Source organism: Triticum dicoccoides, chromosome 7A, assembly GCF_002162155.2.
Source record: "Triticum dicoccoides isolate Atlit2015 ecotype Zavitan chromosome 7A, WEW_v2.0, whole genome shotgun sequence".
In the NCBI taxonomy this organism is placed as follows: domain Eukaryota; kingdom Viridiplantae; phylum Streptophyta; class Magnoliopsida; order Poales; family Poaceae; genus Triticum; species Triticum dicoccoides.
Window position 1 is genome coordinate 585,952,794 of NC_041392.1, and position 6,700 is coordinate 585,959,493.

Here is a 6,700-nt window from a genome sequence, read left to right on the forward strand (position 1 = left end):
TCCGACCAGCCATCCGACATGAGTGTGCATCCATATTTTTCCCATGCTGCCTCGTGTTGCCTCCTCAAAAGTCCTGTTTCCTTCACACAATCATTAAGCAATTTCTCTCTCAGCTCATGTGCACTAGGAGGCTTGTAACCTGACCCATATTGACAAGAGGCTTCAATTGCAACCTCAAACTGCCTACTACTTGCAGCGTTGAATGGAATGCCACACTCGTAAAAGAACAATGCCCACTGCATATTGACATACTGCCTCTCTTCTGGAGTCTTTGTGCTGGACTCCATGGTGCTTTGAGAACACCCAGAGCGTCTTTCATCTACAAGATCCTCGGGTGTTCTTCGTAGCATGGCAACAATTGGCTTGGAACTATTGGCGGCAGACACAACAGAAACAGACTTCTTTTTACCTTGCATGTTGGTGATAAACACTTTGTTATTCTGTTTGGCTGCTGTCCCTGAGCTTGGCCTTTTAAAGGCGATGTTTGCTCCAACTGAACTCACCTCCACAACCTCCTGAACATCATCTACATCTACTACTCCCTTGATCCTCCTATTTTGCTCCAAATATGTTCCCATTTCTCTCCTCAATTGTGTGGTGGCCTTAGGACAACCAATTGCATCTCCCCCGACGCCCGCAAGATGCTCTTTATGCCTCTTGATCCCTCCAGAAGTTATCTTGCCACAAAGAGCTCACACAACAAGATCCCGATTTGGAGGCTCAGACCAATATCCGTAGTTCCATCCCGGATCATTTGACCGTTGTGGCTTCCTTGTTGGATCTTTCATTGGATCGTAGGTGGGCTCACCCCCATCAGCTGCTGCATTTCCATCCATGGTGCTACACTTCTACTACCTGCAGCAAACAACCAAACACAAAGGAATATTAGCATAACTGATAAAAGGGCTGCCATGGCATATGAAAAGGCTGCTGTGGCAGCAACTAAACTACTCTACTCATGCAGATGTAGCAAACAGCGACAATCAACTAGCCATTAAACTAATCAGCATTCAACTAGTCATTAAACTAATCCATTGTTGAGCACAACACATCATGCATCAGTATTCAACTAGCCTTTATTCTAATCCACCCAACAGGCCAACAACATGCATTATTTTATTCAACCAAGGAGCATCCAATAAGGCACTAACCCCACTATCATTAAACTAATCACTAACATATGCCTGGCCACTAAGGCACTAACCACTATAAGAGACAAGTGAGCAACCACCAACCAGCTAGCACAAAACAGTCCAGCAAAGAAGAAAGAGAGCAGAGGAGGGTGTGGGAGAAGGGAGAGGGAGGTATACCTTACTGTTGCTCTTGCTTGTTGTTGCTGTACTGCAGAGGAGGAGCTGCTGGACAGGAGGATGAGGAGGAGCTGCTGGACAGGAGGAAGAGGAGGAGCTGCTGGAGAGGAGGAACCGTTGGAGAGGAGGGGGAGGAGCTGCTGGAGAGGAGGAGGAACCAGATCTGCTGAAGAGGAGCCACTGAAGAGAAGGAGGGGGAGGAGTGTGTGGATTGGGGGCTGTTTCTCTCTCTCTCTTTCTCCCCTCTTACCTGTTAGCGCCAACATGATTCCAGTTTCCCGCCAAAAGTCTGTTTCCCGCCTAACTCCCCTGCCTGCCTGGCAAGCTAAGGCGTCCAAAATGGACTAAGGCAACGCCTCGGACGCCTAGGCAGACGCCTCGGACGCCTTATAGCTTAAGGCGGACGCCTTAGACACCCACCTAAGGCGAGGTGGACGCCTTGCCCTCGCAGGGCGCCCTGACGCCTAAGCGTCGCCTAGGCGACGCCTTAGGGACGCCTTGAAAACAGAGGAGATAATATATTCTTTTGATCCTCACAAATTTTTGCAGATGGAGCTCGTTTGGCTGAATTTGCTATTGAGTTGCCACATTTTGAGGGCCTACAATTGAAGAATACAACACTTGAGATAACAATTGAAGAATACTAGAGTAATAATAACTACTGCAAGAGTGATGTATTTTCTTTTTGTTGGAGATTTTCTGCATCTTTTATGGATGGTAACATTTGAGATAACAATTTGATGTGCTAACCATCAAGATCAACTTCGACATGTTTGGTCTCTAAAAGTTACTATTGACCATCATTGGTGCATCCTATAAGGTATAGTCAGTACTATGAGTAACTTACCAGACATTGACTGTAGAAGTTGCTATCCAACTCTTGTGAAATCTAACCATGTTATTCATTTACGATACCTATCCGTATGTGGTACACAATCTGAAATAGTAGAAGGGGAAAATAAAGCATTAATGTGGAGTATGTTCCAATAGAAATCTTCACGAACACCTTGAAGGTAAGCATCATATGATCCTTCACGTCCATTCAATCTATGTATGATAGGTGCAATCGTCTTTTCAAATTCTATGTTACTGAGTTCAGATGTATGTAGGTCTGAGTGCAATTTTTCTTTAGTTCTCTGTGAGCTTAAAAATGCAACTGATGTGGCCCATGCAACTGAGATTAAAAACATGGAGAACAATCATAAAAGATCTCGCTGAAAATGCCCTCGTTCCGCACTTCGTGTGGACAGGCAGCGCCCTTTACCTTCGGAGTCTCGAAAAATGGTCTGGGTGATGCGGGTGCCTCAATGCTTGATGCCATGTTCTGTAAGAGGCCAAGGTACTATATTTTGTCCCTGATGCATAACCTGCATTGATTTTTTGTAAACTATCCTTTTAGAGGCAATGATGAAAATGATTTTTGTGCATGAAACAACAAACCAGTTCATTTTTTTATGCAAAGATCAAATTGATTTTTGTGCATAAAATTCTTCTTTGTGATACAAGGTCTTCTAATCAGTTTCTGCACTATGCTTGAGGTACTAGAAAAGCATATGGGCATCAATTCGACAGGGTTTTGCATTATGTTTCATGCATAGACATATGTGCGCAGACTCGATTCTTGTAGGTCCTGAATTACGTGCAACTTTATGTTATGGGTTATTTGAGTCAAGATCGATGATTTAACTTGTTATCATTCCAAGCAGCTCAGCTCACTGAAATCTGAAATCCAAATATGAGCTCAATGAATATTGATTGCCTCTAAAAGAAATGCTTAGGTTTTGATGTTTTTATTCAGTTTTATTTAGGGTTGAGTAGTTCAAATTTATTTTTTCAGGAATTTTTGTAGGGACCGTGTGTGTGGCACTTAATATTTGTCTTTGTGTCTTGTTTGTGCACTTAATATTGGTCTAATTTTTGTTGCATAGGTTGTATTTGGGTGTCCACGCGCTACAGGGAATTACTGTGCGGAGTAGTAAGAATTGATTTAAACGTAGAGCCTAGACTCGCACTCCATGAGCATCCATGGCCGGCGAGACAGGACCCTCGACCCTCGGCCTCTGTTGAGAAGGATCGTTCCACTGTGTCTGATTTGTAGTACAGAGCAATCTCATTCCTCTGAAGTTCCTATTGGGCAAAATGGGCAAGATATGTTTGGTAAGTGGTGCTTTGTTTTTTAGGCTATGGCTATGATAACTTGATGACACCCCTTTGTAGTACGGAGCAATCTCATGCATTTGTCCTCCATCTTCAGGAACATTTATTAGTGTACAATGGCCAAGCAATTGTTTAAAAAAATAAGAAACCTGGAATTGAATTGCTAAAACATGGAATTATTCTGCTTATTTGTAGGTTAATGTATGACTATCACGTTCCCCACCAAGTGAAATGTGCTATTTCACCACAAACATTGACGAAGTTAAGTTCAGTGCAGGCAAAATGGATAAGTCTGTAACTGGAACTCTGGATAGTTGATACTCTGAATGGCAAAAAATTTATCAAAGTTGCTGAGGTTCAGGGGTCTGAAATTAAGGTATTGATGCTTTGGGGTTCTTATCTTTTCATTTCCATGTTACAATGCTATGAGTGTAATTTGGTCTTAGTATCTATCAACTTTTCCCAGCTCAAAAAACAATATATTTTTCGCCAGGGCAGAGCTCAAAATACAAAGACTGACTTTTCCTTGTCTAAATTTTACTGATATTAGCGTGTGTGTATTAGCTCTGATGTGTGTTCTAAAAAAATATGTAATATTTTCATGTTGCAGCCATTTGTGGACAGTTTATCTAAATGCCCCAAACCCACTTAGAGCTCCAGAGAGGTCTTGTTTTCTTGTACTATGGATTTAAGGTGATTCTCAAGAGGAATAAGTCGCCATGGACCGATGAGATCGAGAGACGGCTCCGCGGTTGCGTGGAGTGGTGGCTGAGAGGAGAGGCAACAACAACTCATTGTCCGTGACGGCCCGAGCGTTTGCGAGAGGGGATGGAGCGGGGGTTGCATCGTCACGGCCAGTTGCCAGAGTGGATGGAGTGGTGGCCGCACGGACGCGCTCCTGGAGGTGCCGGTATGCACCCTGATTTTGAGCCTGGGAGGTTCCTTGCTCTGCCCTATCCTCAAGGGTGTTCATCTACTTTGGTATCGTGCTCTGGAGTCAGGACGATGCACTAATGCAGGTTTGATTCTTTACTTTTTCTTTTGTTTTATTTGTATGCATATCCCTGAATTTTGTGAGCCGTGATTTAAATGTTGTCATGTGTGCCATTGTGTCCTATATAATTATTCTATTGAAGCACCGCTGCAACCCAGTTTGTTTATCAAATTGATGCAAGAAACAAACTAATACATAGAGAGTATAAATTTATTGCATTAATCTGTATATCCCTGCACCTAGCGATAGGTAGAGATGGATAAATTTTGTAGCTTTTTGTTCCCGGTTTTTCCTATTGAAATTATGGATTTGGAAGCTAATCATGGAGTGTTTCGATTGCCTGCTTACGGATTAGCAATGAGCACAAGTCTGCAACCTTGAAGGAAAACCCGTTGCAACTGATGACATAATATTACGTCGCAACAAGAATGTATAGAGCTGCAGAGCTCTGTGGATCCTTCTCTTCACAAAAGGTGAGGTTTAAAGTTCATGTTTGTGCTTATTGAAAAACAAAGAAAGAGACGAGTTGCTTGATATATTGACAGGTATATAGTGTAACAAAAACACGCTTATAGTTCTAACATGAATTTGATTGACTTGGGAGTTGTGACATGCAAGTATTTTATGGTTGATAATTCTGTACTACTTGTTATATTGTATAAAAATAGTCTCTGGTTTCATCTTCTTTGATGACATATTTTCTATAACAATTGAAATGCATTATGCACCTGTTCTTTTTATTGTGGTTCCATATTTTTTTCAAATTTATATATTCTCTATGAATAGTAACATAGATGCATGTTCTTAATCTATTTTAGATTTTTGTTCACCCGAAAATGCAGTATAGATCTGCCATTGACATTTTTTTTTGAAGCACTGGGTGAACATTTGCCGAGATGCTGATAGGAAAAGCCTTTTTGTTTCCTCATAAAATGTTGCCCATCAGTTATTAAACTTAATGGATGCATGTTGTGGGCTTGATGACCATGTACACCTTTTTTAGTTAGAACTGTGTCTACTATGGATCTATCTTGCTTAATACAAAGAACTCTGCATGCTTAGGAAACAAGAGGTAATGTAAACAATAGATTCTCTTGTGAAATTGCGACTCAGCCTTGGGGTGTGGATGGCGAGAAGCGGAGGCGTGTGCCTAGAGTAGCGGACCATGATGGATTGATGAGCTGATGTCACGTGACGTACTCACGTGGCGGCTGGTTAGGCTCCGGCGGCTGGAGCCATCATCGACCATGATGCCGCGCTAGGAGCACAAGTGCTAAGACGAGGACATGTTGGTGCCGATGAAATAAGGTTTATTGGGTCGTCCTCTTCCAGCAACATATTACACAATCTATTTAAGCCGATTGATTCTCTTTGGTACAAATGTCCCTCATTTAGTTGATGAAACTCTACCTTCATAAAATTAATTGAGTTGGGAACCATAACATATATACATCTATGACTGGTATCTATTTGGCTATATTAAACTGACAATTTATTCTTCTTACCGGAAGGATATGTTGTGAAGATGATTAATTCTACAAACTATACTGCTAATTCATCGGAAATGACTACCAACTTGTTTAATTCCGCATGTGCAGGTGCTGCCGGTTGATGGGGGCCTAACCATGAGTCTAACTGAAAGTGAACGGGAGCGATGTGCAGAAAAAATCTTAGCACATAGGCTGAATTTGTATAGTACTTCGAATTTATTAGGCAGTCCCCCTCCATTTGTATATCACTTCCAAATACAAGTTCAGGTTATTAGGCAGTACTATTGAATTTAAGGATTGATACTTGAAGATTTTAAAAGGTTACTAAATTTTGTACCAAGTCTACTGTTATGTATGGGAAGAACATGCGCTAAAATATTGATAATGCAAATGAAAGTGATCATTTGATTATTAAATCATGCCACTAATAAGATAAGTTCTTGTCACTTATTTCTTCACAAATTTCCATTGTTCAGGTTCGGACTTGATTTGTTGAGCTATTTTAATTTATGTATGAGAGAAATGAAATACTTTATGAGTTGTATGTCGAAACTTTGATCAGTTCGTTGTGGAATAATGTCGGTGATTTGGATTCTTAACTAATTTATGATAGGCTTCCCTTTTGGGGGCTCTCATTTGGTTTTATGTGCTTTTTTCTTACCAGATAGAAGATACTTAATGTTGGTATCCCAGAGTTTTACTTACTAGATATAAATAGAAACGACACTTATTTATTGAGAATTTTATCT

General features: G+C 41.1%; 1 long non-coding RNA gene across 1 annotated transcript; it reads left to right on the forward strand.

Annotated features, from left to right (window-relative positions):
* The first annotated feature begins 2,358 nt into the window (after nt 1-2,358).
* LOC119330133 lies at nt 2,359-6,362 on the forward strand. Its single transcript, XR_005159921.1, has 6 exons — nt 2,359-2,649; nt 3,239-3,843; nt 4,078-4,486; nt 4,817-4,934; nt 5,524-5,769; nt 6,060-6,362. It is a non-coding gene; the product is annotated as an uncharacterized LOC119330133 (long non-coding RNA).
* The last annotated feature ends 338 nt before the right edge of the window (nt 6,363-6,700 follow it).